The sequence below is a fragment of the Sminthopsis crassicaudata genome, chromosome 4 (genome assembly GCF_048593235.1).
Source record: "Sminthopsis crassicaudata isolate SCR6 chromosome 4, ASM4859323v1, whole genome shotgun sequence".
NCBI lineage: Eukaryota > Metazoa > Chordata > Mammalia > Dasyuromorphia > Dasyuridae > Sminthopsis > Sminthopsis crassicaudata.
In genome coordinates, this window is record NC_133620.1 from 239,399,646 (window position 1) to 239,415,682 (window position 16,037).

Sequence of the window (16,037 nt, forward strand, 5' to 3'; positions counted from 1 at the left end):
CCAGGAAAAAATCCCCAGGGCCAGATGGATTTACATGTGAATTCTACTAAACATTTAAAGAACAATTAGCCCCAATGTTGTATAAATTATTTGAAAAAATAGGGGATGAAGGAGTCCTACCAAACTCCTTTTATGACACAGACATGGTACTGATACCTAAACCAGGTAGAGCGAAAACTGAGAAAGAAAATTATAGACCAATCTCCTTAATGAATATTGATGCTAAAATCTTAAATAAGATATTAGCAAAAAGACTTTAGAAAATCATCTCCAGGATAATACACTATGATCAAGTAGGATTTATTCCAGGAATGCAGGGCTGGTTTAATATTAGGAAAACTATTAATATAATTGACCATATTAATAATCAAATTAATAAGAACCATATGATCATCTCAATAGATGCAGAAAAAGCATTTGACAAAATCCAACATCCATTCCTACTAAAAACTCTTGAGAGTATAGGAATAAATGGACTATTCCTTAGAATAATCAAGAGCATATATTTAAGACCGTCAGTAAGCATAATATGCAATAGAAATAAACTACAACCTTTCCCAGTAAGATCAGGAGTGAAACAAGGTTGCCCACTATCACCATTACTATTCAATATAGTACTAGAAATGCTAGCCTCGGCAATAAGAGCCGAGAAAGAGATTCAAGGAATTAGAGTAGGAAATGAGGAAATCAAACTATCACTCTTTGCAGATGACATGATGGTATACTTAGAGAACCCCAAAGACTCTGCTAAAAAGCTACTAGAAATAATTCAAAATTTCAGCAAAGTGGCAGGATACAAAATAAATCCACATAAATCCTCGGCATTTTTATATATCACTAACAAAATGCAACAGCAAGAGATACAAAGAGAAATTCCATTCCAAACAAATGTTGAGAGTATAAAGTATTTGGGAATCCATCTACCAAAGTAAAGTCAGGAATTATATGAGAAAAATTACAAAACACTTGCCACAAAAATAAAATCAGATTTAAATAATTGGAAAGACATTCAGTGCTCTTGGATAGGCCGAGCGAATATAATAAAGATGACAATACTCCCCAAACTAATCTATTTATTTAGTGCTATACCAATCAGACTCCCAAGAAACTATTTCAATGACCTAGAAAAAATAACAACAAAATTCATATGGAAGAATAAAAGGTCGAGAATTGCAAGGGAACTGATGAAAAAAAAAACTCAGAGCAAGGTGGTCTAAGTGTACCTGATCTAAAGCTATATTATATAGCAGCAGTCACCAAAACAATTTGGTATTGGCTAAGAAATAGACCGGTAGATCAGTGGAACAGATTAGATACAAAGGACAAAAAAGGGTACATCTATAGCAATCTAATCTTTGACAAACCCAAAGATACAAACATTAGGGATAAAAATTCATTATTTGGAAAAAACTGTTGGGAAAAAGTGGAAATTAATATGGCAGAAATTAGATATGGATCCACACTTAACACCAGATACCAAGATAAGATCAAAATGGGTCCATGATTTAGGCATAAAGAGGGAGATAATAAATAGATTAGAGGAACAGAGGATAGTCTACCTCTCAGACTTGTGGAGGAGGAAGGAATTTATGACCAGAGGAGAACTAGAGATCATTATTGATCACAAAATAGTAGATTTTGATTACATCAAACTAAAAAGTTTCTGTACAAATAATACTAATGCAAACAAGATTAGAAGGGAAGTAACAAATTGGGAAAATATTTTTAAAAACAAAGGTTCTGACAAAGGTCTCATTTCCAAAATATATAGAGAATTGATCCTAATTTATAAGAAACCGAACCATTCTCCAATTGATAAATGGTCAAAGGATATGAACAGACAATTCTCAGATGAAGAAATTGAAACTATATCCACTCACATGAAAGAGTTTTCCAAATCACTACTGATCAGAGAAATGCAAATTAAGACAACTCTGAGATACCACTACACACCTGTCAGATTGGCTAAGATGACAGGAACAAATAATGATGATTGTTGGAGGGCATGTGGGGAAACTGGGACATTAATGCATTGTTGGTGGAGTTGCGAAAGAATCCAGCCATTCTGGAGAGCAATTTGGAACTATGCCCAAAAAACTATCAAACTTTGCATACCCTTTAACCCAGCAGTGCTACTACTGGGCTTATCTCCCAAAGAAATACTAAAGAGCGGAAAGAGACATATATGTGCCAAAATGTTTGTGGCAGCTCTTTTTGTTGTAGCTAGAAACTGGAAGTTGAATGGATGTCCATCAGTTGGAGAATGGTTGGGTAAATTATGGTATATGAAGGTTATGGAATATTATTGCTCTGTAAGAAATGACCAGCAGGAGGAATACAGAGAGGCTTGGAGAGACTTACATCAACTGATGCTGAGTGAAATGAGCAGAACCAGAAGATCACTGTACACTTCAACAACAATACTGTATGAGGATGTATTCTGATGGAAGTGGAAATCTTCAACATAAAGAAGAGCCAACTCACTTCCAGTTGATCAGTGATGGACAGAGGTAGCTACACACAGAGAAGAAACACTGGGAAGTGAAAGTAAATTGTTAGCACTAATATCTGTCTGCCCAGGTTACATGTACCTTCGGAATCTAATGCTTATTGTGCAACAAGAAAATGATATTCACACACGTATTGTATCTAGGTTATATTGTAACACATGTAAAATGTATGGGATTGCCTGTCATCGGGGGGAGGGAATAGAGGGAGGGGGGGATAATTTGGAAAAATGAATACAAGGGATAATATTATAAATATATATATATATGTATATATATGTATATATATATATATATATATATATATATGTATATATATATATATATATATATATATATATATAAAGCAATCACACATATGCAAAAACATGCATACACAAATACTAGGATAAAGTCAAATTTCATAAAGTTAAAGCAATTAAACTCATGCATGACATTCATTCATTCATCACCCAGTATTGATTGGACACCCATTATGGGAAAACATTTATTTTCATAGTTATGACATGTTTAAACATATTTTTACTTAAGGGGGCATGGTTTCATTATTTGATTACCTGCTTAAGTAGAACATTTGATAAGGCATTACTGTATAAATAAATTATTCTATTAATTCCTTAAAAAAAAATAAATGCAGAGCAACAATGAGCTAAGATTCCAAAATTTGTGACATATAGCAGAATTAATACTTAGGGGAAATTTTATATCTCTAAATGGGTACATTAATAAAAGAGAAATATGAGGTCAGTAAAAGAAATAAAAATCCTCATTTAAATACCAAAATGGAAATTCTGAAAATCTGTGAAGATATTAAACTGAAAGTAAAAAAAAAATAATAAAATTTAAAGTGAATTTTATGAAAAAATGATAAAATGCATAAACCATTAGTTAATTTGATTTTAAAAAATTAAACAATTAGTTTCAAAAATAGAGTGAATGTTTCATTAATAAAGGTGAAATTGTAGTAATTATTAGGACTTGTTTCACTCAATTACATGCTAGAAAAATTGACAAATAAGGATAAATGGATGATTCTTTGCCACAATTGCTATCTAATTGAAAGAGATAATTATAGAGGAGAAAATGAGGCAAGTGACCTTTCGCAGCCCTCCATCACTAAAATCCAACTCACTTGCATATCATGGCATCACCTCTTTGATGCCATGGTCATCTTCCAAAAACGAAGAACAAACACCAAGTAGACCCAGTTTGAAGTTGGTTAGATCTTGATTCAAGCCATATCTCTTAGTCATTCTCAGTCATATCCAACCCTTTATGCCCCCATCTGCTTTTGTTTTGTTTTTTTGGAAAAGATACTGAAGTGGTTTGCTATATCTTTCGCTAGCTCATTTTGTACATGAAGAAATTGAGGTAAATAGGGTAAAGTGACTTGTCCTGATGAATATCAGAGGCCTTCATGAGGTTTGTACCCATGAAAATGAGTTTTCATGTTTTCAAGCACAGCACTCCTTCTAGTACTACCTAGCTGCCCTCATGTCTCTTTAAACACACTGGTTGTTTAACTATGGACAAATTGCTTAACCTCTAAATGTCTCCAGGAAATTTTTAAGATTATAAATTATAGAGAATTTGACAATCTGCATTGGTGAAGAGAATATCTGCACCATGAGCTTCCTATAAAAGAAATTATTGAGTTGGACAAAAACAGTTATGAAACAAAAACTTATGATTGCCGACTATAATTCCAAAGTAATATATGATCATATTTATGAATTGTCAAAAACCTGCCAGAAAATAAAACTAATGAAAGGAGATCATATACTTTCCCCAAGGTTATTGAGGGAAGTCCAACATATCTACTTTTGGAGATATAAGCCTTCATCTAGCTATATTAATAGATGTCATAAGAAGCTAAAATAGGTTTATAGGGTCAGATTTCACAGAATAATCCACAATTTTCCAATCTTTAATTTACAGAATTTTACTTTTTATTAGTTCTCATACTGCTTTTCGTATTACCAAGCACCACTCTTTAGAAAATACTTTAAAGAATTTCTACCATGTTTGCTAGTCATGTATTCCATAGGTTTTTTTGACCATTAGACTGATTCACTATAGTTTAATAGGAAACACAGTCATTTTTATTCAAAATCTACCTGTACATTTACCATATGTAGACAAGATTTGGGGGTATTCAGTTTGTTCTTCTCCTGTCTACCAGTGTTGAAATAAGACTCAGAGATATCTTTTTTCAGCTTCAAAAAATAACAACGCAATATTAACTAGCATTTACATAGGGTCTTTGTAAGACACTTTGCATGTTAAGTCATCTGATTTTCACAAAAACCTATAAAATAAGTATTCTATTATTACCCCCATTTTACAAATGAAGAAACTGAATTTGAGAGGTTAAGTGACTTGACCAAGGTCATACAGCTCTGTCTGAAGCAGAAAACTCAGCTCTAGCTTGTTCCAACAAAGGAGTCAATCTGAGCACCAGGAATTTAATTTTGTTTCATCTCATTTGAAAAAATACAAATGGTGAAATTGTGGTTTTTTGTTTGTTTTTTTGGTAACTAGAATTTTCAAGTGAATATTTTTAAAGAATGAAACATACATACATCCACACAATCTCATTTGTAATACATAATACCATTTCAATGTAACTAGTCTTTCAAAGTGTTGTTCGTGGGGAAATACCCCCTGTACTCTGGGAAGTCATTAATATTCATCATTTTTGGGTGAAAATATCAGTTATACATATGAGATTATGGTTTTAATCAAAGAAATAAACGAGTAGAGTCATGTAAATGAACTGATTCTGGGCATCATTGTGACCTCTGCTATAATTTTGTCCTGCCCAGAATAAAATAAGTCTTCAGTTAGTAAAATATGTAGGTTCGCCATTCAGGGGAAAATAAACATCAAGAAAACACCATTCTTCTATACAGACTCTATTGTGTACTACATTTTAGCACAGATAATAATAAGGAATAAAATAAATATTTTCAAAGTGTCTTTTATCTTGGTGAGAAGTCTCTTTAGGGAGAATACAGTATAATTTGGTCAAATGGAGTTGATAAAGAATTTGATAGATTTGTGCTAATCATTTCTGACCTAAAGTAATCATTCAGTATTGTAAAATACAAATGATTCTATCACTATGACTTTTCTATCCACCCGTGAAACTCATATTTTATTTATGCCATCTTATACTTTATAATTCTTGCTCATGCTTCCCATAAATCATTCTATGCAAATAGATCTGTTGCTTAAAAGGTTTCTTTTAGGCCTCTTAATGAATCCAATTCATTTTCTTATTGTACAGTTCCTGATTGATACAACACTGGTAATATGCTATAATCTATTTATGTCCTCTATGTTTGCACTATTCTTTGACTCAATTAACATTTCATTCTTTTAGGGTATTTTTCATATTTTTTCTATTTTTCATTTGTACATATATAACTTTCCCAATATATTTAAACCAACAGAGAAATAGAGCGATAGAGGCAGAGATTGAGATATAGAAAGAGAGAGAGAGAGATGAAACAGAGAGAGATGAAAAGATAAATCAGTTCAGCAAAAATTAATTAACATATTTAATTGTGTCTGACTGCATATTCTGATCTGATACTTAAGAGCATGTAGACTTTTATGTTTTGGGGTTAAACGAATTACTGGGATACTAGTATAATAAAATATTTTTGTTATAAATTGTTTGCCTATTCATAAATCTGGTAAGTAATATATTTGATATTTAAAAAAAATTTCTAGTAAAATCTCTCTCTGTATCTAATTCAGGAATATATTTTGATCTTATCTTGATAAACATTGTGAGATATTGCTCCATATTCAGTTTCTTCCATATTGCTTTCCAGTTTTCCCAACAATTTTTTTTTACCAAATAATGCCTTTTCCCCCCAAAATCTTGTCTTTGCAGTTATCAAATATGAGGTTATTATTATTATTATTTATTTGCTGTTGTAAATTTTATGCCTACTCTATTCCATTGATCTACTATTTAAATTCATAGTCAATACCAGATAGTTTTAATTATTACCACCTTACAAGACAGTTGAATATGTAGTACTGCTAAACTTCCTTCTTTTATACTTCCCCCCCATTATTTCTTTTACCCCCAAAATTTATAAAAGAAAAAAACAGAAAAGCAATACAAAACAAAATGAACTAAAAGAAAAGAGAACTTATCATATGCCCAACAGACTATTAGGAAGAATTCAAAATATATAACAACAAATATCAATTTAAGAAAGTATTAGTAGAAGAAATGATATTCATGAGTGTCCCTCTTTTCTTTACTTCCTTATAAATTATTGTGTTTTTTTTTTTGTTTGTTTGTTTCTGCTGCACACCTTTTAAATTTTATTCTTTTTTCAGATATACATTGACCACCACAATACCCAAGCAAGCTACAGGTAAGAAAAAAATATTTATAGATAGATAGATAGATAGTGTGTGTGTGTTAAGTTCTTACTAAGTGCTAAGTCCGTACTTAACAATTCTCTAGCTCAGGGTTCACAACTTTAATTCACACCTTTAAAAGGAGTTTATACCTTTAGACTTCTGAAAAGGAGTTTACACCTTTAAAGGAGTTTACACCTTTAAAAGAAGCAAGTTCATTGGTTGTAAGTAGTTCCCACAAGCCCCTGGAGTACCCACAAGCCCATTCTCTGGGAGGATAAAAGGAGAAGACAGTCTGGAAGGAAGCAGTCTGGTGAAGGTCAAGGAGAAGACTTCCCACACTCTTGGAGGCAGAGTCTGATTCCCACACTCTAGGAGATTCAGAGTCAAGATTTCATTCTCACATCCACCTTCGCTCTCACTAGAGGCTCCAGAAGCCTCCCAAGAAACCTGCTCACAGAGAAAAGGATTTACAGAAAAGAAACCTCCTCCCAGAGAAGGATTACACTTCCATCAGAATACATCCTCATACACTATTGCTGTTGAAGTGTATAATGATCTCCTGGTTCTGCTCATTTCATTCAGCACCAGTTCATGTAAGTCTCTCCAACCCTCTCAGTATTTATCCTGTTTAGACCTGCAGTTTTTTTTTATTGTAGCTGCTACTAAGTCTTGTACAATTCTAATCATAGCTCCAGCATATTTGAATTATTTTTTTTCTTGTTTCTTGCAAAATTTTCTCTTTGATTTGGGGTTTTGAAATTTGGCAAGAATATTTCTATGTGTTTTCCACAAAGGGTCACTTTGAGGTGGTGATCAGAGGAGTTTTTCTATTTCTACTTTCTCCTTATATTCTGTCAGGACAATTTTCTAGAATTAGTTCATGCATTATTGTGTCAAGGTTCTCTTTTTGGTCACAATTTCCTGGCCATCCAATTATTCTTAGATTTTCTTTTCTTGACCTGTTCTCAAGATTTATTGTTTTTCTTATGAGATGTTTCACATTCTATTCTATTTTATCATTCTTTACAATCTGTTTTCTTGATCTCTCATAGCTTCACTGGCTTACCCTTGCCTGATTCTAATTTTCAAAGAGTTATTTTCATCTTTGTGACTCTGCACCTCTTTTCCTAATTGGTAATTTTTTTTCATAATATTTTTTTCTTTGATGGTTTTAATTTTTTTCGTAATTTTTCCTCAATGTTTCTCATTTGATTTTTGAATTCTTTATTGAGTTCTTTAAATTCTTTCTGGGCAAGAAGCCATTTCATGTTACTCTTTGGGGTAGATGCTTTTTTCACTACAATGTCCTTTATGAAGATGAATCCTAGACTTCCCTGTTTCCATAATATGTTTTAGTGGTGAGATTCTTCTTTGTTCATTTTTTTCCTAAATAAGAGGTATTATTGTAAGCACTTTTAATTGTGGGATGGGTAAATGGTGCCTGTTCTGCCCCAAATCTTCTTGGTTTTTCACCAGTCTATTTGTCCTGACCACAAATTTATTCAGTTTGTGGGGAGAAATGGAGAGACTTGAAATTTACCAACCTAATCCCCTGTCTTCCCAGAATCCTCCCCAGCCCCATCATTTCCTTTAATATTCTTCATTTTTTTTTGTTTTTCCAAATGAATTTTATTTTTTTTCTATTTCAGTAAATTTTTTTTATCATTTAATTGTAATGACATTCAATATATAAATTAGTTTGGATAAAGTTTTTGTTTTGGCCCTATGTACCCATAAACAATTAATATTTCTCCAATTATATAAATCTGATTTAATTTGCATAAAAATTTTAAAATATAATTTCATTTATATTGTCCCCAGATTTGTTTTGGCAGGTGTAGTACTAGTTATTCCATACTGTTTAGAGTACTTTTAGATGAGGTATTTTTTACCATCTTCCAGAGTTTTATTGCAGTTTTATGTGAGATATGTGTGGCTTCTCATGAGTTATGTGAATTTACTTTGTATTCTTCTATTGTGCTAATACTAAATAATTTCAACTAACTTTCTGGTTAAGACTTTGAAAATTTCCAAGAATATCATCATATGGTCTGCAGAAAAAGAAATAGTTTTATTACCTCATTGGCTATGCTTATTCCTTCATTTTCCTTTTCTTCTCTTGTTATTGTTAGAATTTCCAATACGAAATTGAATAATATCAGTGACAGTACAGCAACCTTGTTTCACACCTAATATTATCAGAAGGCTTCTAGCTTAACTTCATTACAAATAATGCTTGCTGATAATTTCACAGAAATGATTTTTTAATAATTTAAGGAAAACTCCATTGATACCAAAAGTTTCAAGTGTTTTAAATAAAAATGAATGGTGAGCTTTATCCAAAACTTTTTCTACATTTATTGATGTAACTATATGATTATTAAACTTTTATTGATGATATAATCAATTATGTTAATAGTTTCCCTTATATTAAGCCATACTATATTCTTGGTATAAATCTCATTTAACCATAAAGTATAATTCTTGTAATATATTGTAATCTTTTAGCTAGTATTTGATTTAGGAATTTGGTATCCATATTCATTAATGAAATTGGTGTGTAATTTATTTTTGTTTTTAATCCTTCCTGGTTTAGGTATTAGTGTTATATGTATTTCCTTAAAGGACTTTGGTAGAATTTTTTCTTTAATTCTTAATCCAAATAATTTGCTTAACATTAGACTGAGGTTATTTTCAAAAATTGATAGAATTACTTGTAAAAATATATGGTCCTAGTGCTTTTATCTTTGTTCATTGTGGCTTATTCAACATTTTTTTAAAAAATAGGTTTACTTAGATATTCTCCTTCTTATATGAATCTAGACAATTTATACTTTTATAAAAATTCTTCCATTTCATTTAAACTTAAATTTATTGGCATATAATTGGGCAAAATAATTCATTACCCCCTCTTATTCAATTTGATCCTCATTTTATTGATCACCAATAAGTACCTGTGAAAATATATGTATTCATTAAATGTTATTTTATGTCATAGTCTGGACAATAGGAATTTTCTTTTTTTTTTTATTTCAGTAAGTTTATTTGTTTTTAACCCACATCACATTATGAATCATGTTAGAAGAGAAAAATCAGTGCAAAAGGGAAAAACTATGGGAATGATTAAAAAACAGAAAAAAGAAGTGAATATGGTATGTGTTCATTTACATTCAGTCTCCTTAGATCTCTTTCTGATAACAATTTCTGTCCGAAGTCTATTGGGACTGCTTTGTATCACTGAACCACTGAGAAGAACCAAAGCTTTCATAGTTGATCATCACACATTCTTGCTATTATTGTGTACAGTGTATTCCTGATTAGCCTGCTTATTTTACTCAGTATCAGTCCATGTAAATCTTTCCAGACCTTTTTATAATCAACTTTTCATCATTTTTTATAGAACAGTAACATTCCATTACCTTCATGTACCACAATTTGTTCAGCCATTCCCCAACTGATGGGTATCCACTCCTTTTCTAATTCTTTCCTACCACAAAAAGAACTGCTACAAACATTTTTGCAGATACAGCTGTATCCTGAGGAAATCATAAAGGAGGGAAAAGGATACAGACCCAGTAATGGCACTGCTGCATCAATGGATATGCACAGTTTGATAGTCTTTTGGGCATAGTTAAAGATTGCTCTCCAGAAAAGTTGGATCATTTCACTACTCTACCACCAATAAATTAGTGTCCCAGTTTTCCCACATCCCCTCCAACATTTATCTTTAGCTTTTCCTGTCATCTCAGCCAAACTGAGAGGTTTGAGATGGTACCTCAGAGTTATGCTAATATGCATTTCTCTAATGAATAGTGATTTAGAGAATTTTTCATATAACTATAAATGGCTTTAATTTCATCATCTAAAAATATTCTGTTTATATCCTTTGACCATTTATCAGTTGGGAAGTTGTAGAGGGTCACAGATAGTAGGGGACTCTGGGCAAGGTATAAGACCCTTTAGACCAGTAAAAGGAACCTGCTGACATGTCTCCCTACCCTTCCTAAGGTCATCTCAGCTTTCCTGAGAAGTTAGGGGATGTGACAACCTATGTTGTGGCAGAGTTGTGCTAAAGTGGCACACAATAGCAAGGTTGTTTATGTGCTCCTTGCATATACAGTATATAGTTAGTGCATGTGCATTATACTATAGTTATGTAAGTTTATTAAATCATATAAGACTGAGAAAATTTTGAATAAATGGGCTCTTGTTTGACCATCTTCGTGAGTTCAGGCCCTTCATTTCTCACCCATGATCAGGATTCGGACTAGTACCAAAATCCTCTAGTGAACAGGTCCAGGTAAGGAATGATCTGTATTCTTATAAATTTGTCACAGTCCTTTATATATTTTAGAAATGAGATCTCTATCAGAAACACTGATGGTAAAGATTTTCCCCCAGCTTTATCCTTTCCTTTTAATCTTAATTCTGTTGGTTTTGTTTGTGCAAAAACTTTTTAATTTAATGTAATCAAAGTCGTTCATTTTTCCTTTCATGCTATTCTCTATTTCTTCTTTGAGCATAAAGTCCTCCCTTCTCTAAAGATCTGATAGGAAAATTATCCTTTGCTCTGCTACTTTATTTATGGTATCATGCTTTATTCCCAAATTTTGAGATGCAGGTTTATACCAAATTTCTGTGTTATTTTCTAGTTTTCCCAGCAGTTTTTCTCAAATAGTAAGTTTTTTATCCCAGAAACTGAAGTTAGAGGGTTTATCAAATACTAGATTATTATAGGCTATAGTATGAGGGTTTATCAAATACTAGATTACTATAGACTTTGGCTTGTGTATGTAATCTATTCCATTAATTCACTTCTCTATTTCTTAGCCAGTATCAATATGAGTTCTGCTTTATAATAGTTTTAGCCACCATTTTTTCCATTAATTTCCTTGCTATTCTTGAACTTTTGTTCTTCCAGATAAATTTTCCTATTATTTTCCTAGTATTATAAAATAATTTATTGGATATATGATGGATATGGCACTGAACAAATAGGCCAAATTAGGCAGAATTACGATTTTTATTATATTAACTCAGCCTACCCATGAGCAATTGATATTTTCCAGTTGTTTAAATTTGACTTTATTTGTGGGAAAAGTGCTTTGTAATTGTGTTCATATTGCTGTTGGATGTGTCTAAGAAGGTAGACATCAAAATTTTTATTTTATCTACAGTTATTTTAAATGGAATTTCTCTTTCTACTTTTTGCTGATAGCTTTATCAGTAATATAGAAATATGATGATTTCTATGGATTTATTTTAATATCCTGCAACTTTGGTAAAGCTGTTTATAATTACAAATAGGTTTTTAAGTGATTTTCTAGGATTCTCTAATTATATCATCTGCAGAGTGATAAGTGTATTTCCTCATCATCTATTCTAATTCTTTTCTTTTCTTTTTCTTTTCTTATTGCTAAAGCCAACATTTCTGGCACAATGTTGAATAATAGTGGTGATAATTTTCACCCCTTGTTTCACACTTGATTTTATTGGGAATATGTCCAGTTTCTCTCCATTACAAATATTACTTATTATTGTAAGGAAAGCTCCCTTTATTCCTATGCTTTTTAGTGTTTTTAATAAGAATGGGTGCTGTATATTGTCAAAACTTTTTTTCTGCATCTATTGCTATTAATATATGATATCAGTTGGTTTTCTTATTTATATGGTTGATTATGGTAAGAGTTTTCCTAATAATGAACCAGCCTTGCATTCCTGGCATAAATTCTACTTGGGCTTAGTATATTATTATGCTGATAAATTACTGTAATCTCTTTACTAATATATATATATATTTATATTTGCTGAGGGAATTGGGGTTAAATGATTTGCCCAGGGTCACACAGAAAGGAAATGTTAAGTATATGAGGCTAGATTTGAACTCAGGTCCTCTGATTTCAGGGTTGGTGCTCTGCAGTGGGGTGGTACCAAGCTGCCCCACTAATATATATATATATATATATATATATATATATATTTTTTTTTTTTTTTTTTTTTTTTTTTTTTTGCCTCAATATTAATTAGGAAGAGTGGTCTGTAATTTTGTTTCTCTATTTTGGCCCTTCCTGCTTTAGATATCAGGGCTATATTTCTGTTATAGAAGAATTTGGCAGTACTCCTTCTTCACCTATTTTTGCAAATACTTTACATGGTGTTGGAATCAACCATTCTTTAAATGTTTGGTAGAAGTCACTTGTGAATCCATGTGGCCCTGTAGCTTTTTTCTTAAGGAGTTCATTAATGGCTTGTTCAATTTATTTTTCTTAAATGATACTATTTAAGTACTTTATTTCATCTTCTGCTAAATGGAACAATTTATATTTTTGAAAATATTCATCAATTTTGGGTTAGATTGTCAGATTTTCTACCATACAGTTGGGCAAAGTAGCTCCTAATTATTGCTTTAATTTCTTTGTCATTAATGGTGAGTTTACCCCTTTCATTTTTGATGTTGGTGATGGTTTTTCCCTTCCATTTTTTCTGATCAAATTAACCAAAGGTTTATCTGTTAATTTAGTTTTTTTTTTTCATAAAACCAACTCTTCATTTTGTTTATTAGTCCAAAAAATGTTCTTAGTCTCTATGTTATTAATTTCTCCTTTGAGTTTCAGAATTTCTAATTTGGTATTTGAGTGTTTTTAATTCCTTTTTTTATACCTTTTTTAGTTGCATACCTAATTCATTGATCTTTATCACTTATTTATTTATTTATTTATTTAGCCATTTAAAAATATAAATTTCCCCTAAGAACTGCTTTGGCTGCATCCCACAGGTTTTTTTATGTTGTCTCATTATTGTCACTTTCTTGGGTAAAATTATGAATTGTTTCTGTGGTTTGTTGTTTGACCCACTCATTCTGTAGAATTAAATTATTTGATTTCTATTTGGTTTTTAGTCTATCTTTTCCTGCCCTTTACTGAAAATAACTTTTATTGCATTGTGGTCAAAAAAAGAAACATTTATTATTTCTGCCTTTTTACATTTGATTGGGAAGTTTTTATGCCCTAATACATGGTCAATTTTTGTGTACATGCCGTATATTGTAAAGAAAAAAGGTGCATTCCTTTCTGTCCCTATTCGATTTTCTCTGGAGTTCTATCATGACTAGGTTTCCTAGGATCCTATTAAGCTCCTTTGTTTCTTTCCTGTTTATTCTGTAGTTAGCTATGTCTGATTCTGATAGAGGATGGTTGAGATCCTCCACTAGAATAGTTTTGCTGTCTGTTTCTTCCTGTAACTGACTTAAAATCTTCTCTAGGAATTTGCCTGCTCTACCACTTGGTGCATACACATTTAATATCATTACTATTTCATTATTTACTGTACCCTTTATGAAGATTTACTTTCCTTCCTTATCTCTTTTAGTAAGATCTATTTTACTTTTGCTTTACCTGAGATCAGAATTGCTACCTCTGCTTTTTTTTTTTTTTTTCAGGTAAAGCATAATAAATTCTGTTCCAGCCTTTTATCTTTATTCTATATGTGTCTCTGTGTCAAATGTGTTTCCTGTAAATAGCATATTGTAGGATTCTGTTTTTTAATCCACTCTGCTATTTCTTATGTTTTATGAGAGAGTTCATCCCATTCACATTAAAAGTTGTGATTACCAGCTCTGTATTTCCCTTCATCCTATTTTGGCCTATGTATATACTTTTGTTCTCTTTTTCCACCCTGTTCTTTGTAGTATGGCTTTTTTTTAACCCACTCCAAAACTCTATTTTCTATCAATCTTCCTCCCTTTTACCCTTTTTCCTAATGTTTCTGCCCTCTCTTCTATCCTATTCCTCCCTTTTCTTTTCCTCTTTCTCCTTCTACTTCTTTATAAGATTAGATAAATTTTTCTATCTAATTGAATGGTTTTTATCTCTTAGAGCTAAAACTGATGAGATTAAATTTCAGTCAGTGCTGATTCCCCTCCCTTTTTTGGATTGTAATGGGAGTTTTGAATTTCTTGGTATGAATTAATTGTTCATTATACCTCCCCTTTCTTATTTTTCCAGAATAGATTTTTCCCACCCCTTAATGTCTCTTTTGCTTGATGTGATCACGTCAGAGTCCATTCACAATCACACCTTCCATCCATGTGATGCCCCCTTTTTCTGTCCCAGTAACAGATACAGAACTCAAGAATTACAGATACTGTTTTCTCATCTAGGTATGCAAATATTTTGACCTTTAAATAGATCTTTTTTCTCCTGTTTACCTTTCTATGGTTCTCTTGAGTATTGTGTTAATAGATTAAATTTTCTGTTTAGTTCTGTTTTTTTCAATAGAAACAATTGAAAGTCTCATTTCATTGAAGCTCCATCTGATCTCCTCCTATGAATGATGATGCTCAGTATAGTTGTTTTGACATTTCTTGGTTATAGCTCCAGATCCTTTGTCTTCCAGAATATAGCATTGCAGACCCTCCAATCCATTACTGTAGAAGTTTCCAGATCCTAGGTAATTCTGATTGTTGCTCCTTGATATTTGAATTGTTTTTGTCTGGTAGCTTGAAGTATATTTTCTTTTTAATTACAGTTTCGTTCCTTGGGGTTTTCCTTGTGGTATCTTTTTCCAGAGGTGAACAATGGAGTATTTCTCCCTTTGTTTCTAGAATATTGGGTCAGTTTTCCTTGGTAATCTCTTAAATAATGCTTCCCAGGATCTTTTTTTAGTCATGGTTTTCAGGTAGGCCAATATTTTTTAAGTTGTCTCTTCTGGATCAATTTTCCAGGTCAGGTGTTTTTTCAATGAAGCATTTCACATTTTCTTCCATTTTTTCATTCTTTTTAGTTTTTTTGACATTCTTGCTGTCTCACAAAATCATTGGCTTCATTTTGCCCTGTTCCAGTTTTTAATGCATGATTTTCTTCAGTAATTGTTTGTATTTATTTTTCCATTTGGTTAGTTTTTTCTTTCCTGTTTTTTTCAAACTATTTTTTCCCTTCTACTTCCAAACTGTTGACTCTCATGCATACCTCTCATTTCTTTTATAATTTTTTTAGTTCTATCTCTCTTATTTGCCTTTTGAAGTTTTATATCAGCAATTCCCAGAAGCCTTTTTTGAGCTTAAATGCAATTTATCTCACTCTTTAATATTTCTTCTGTGGACATTCTGTCCTCCTCTGAGTTTGTGTTTTGGTCTGTCCTATT

At 31.8% G+C, this 16,037-nt stretch overlaps 1 long non-coding RNA gene across 1 annotated transcript in view; it reads left to right on the forward strand.

Annotated features, from left to right (window-relative positions):
* Nucleotides 1-7,362: 7,362 nt before the first annotated feature.
* Nucleotides 7,363-16,037, forward strand: part of LOC141541252 (uncharacterized) — a 33,325-nt gene continuing 24,650 nt past the window's right edge. The window contains exon 1 of the long non-coding RNA XR_012481708.1: nt 7,363-7,489. This is a non-coding gene — a long non-coding RNA (uncharacterized LOC141541252). The remainder of the gene's footprint in view (nt 7,490-16,037) is intronic.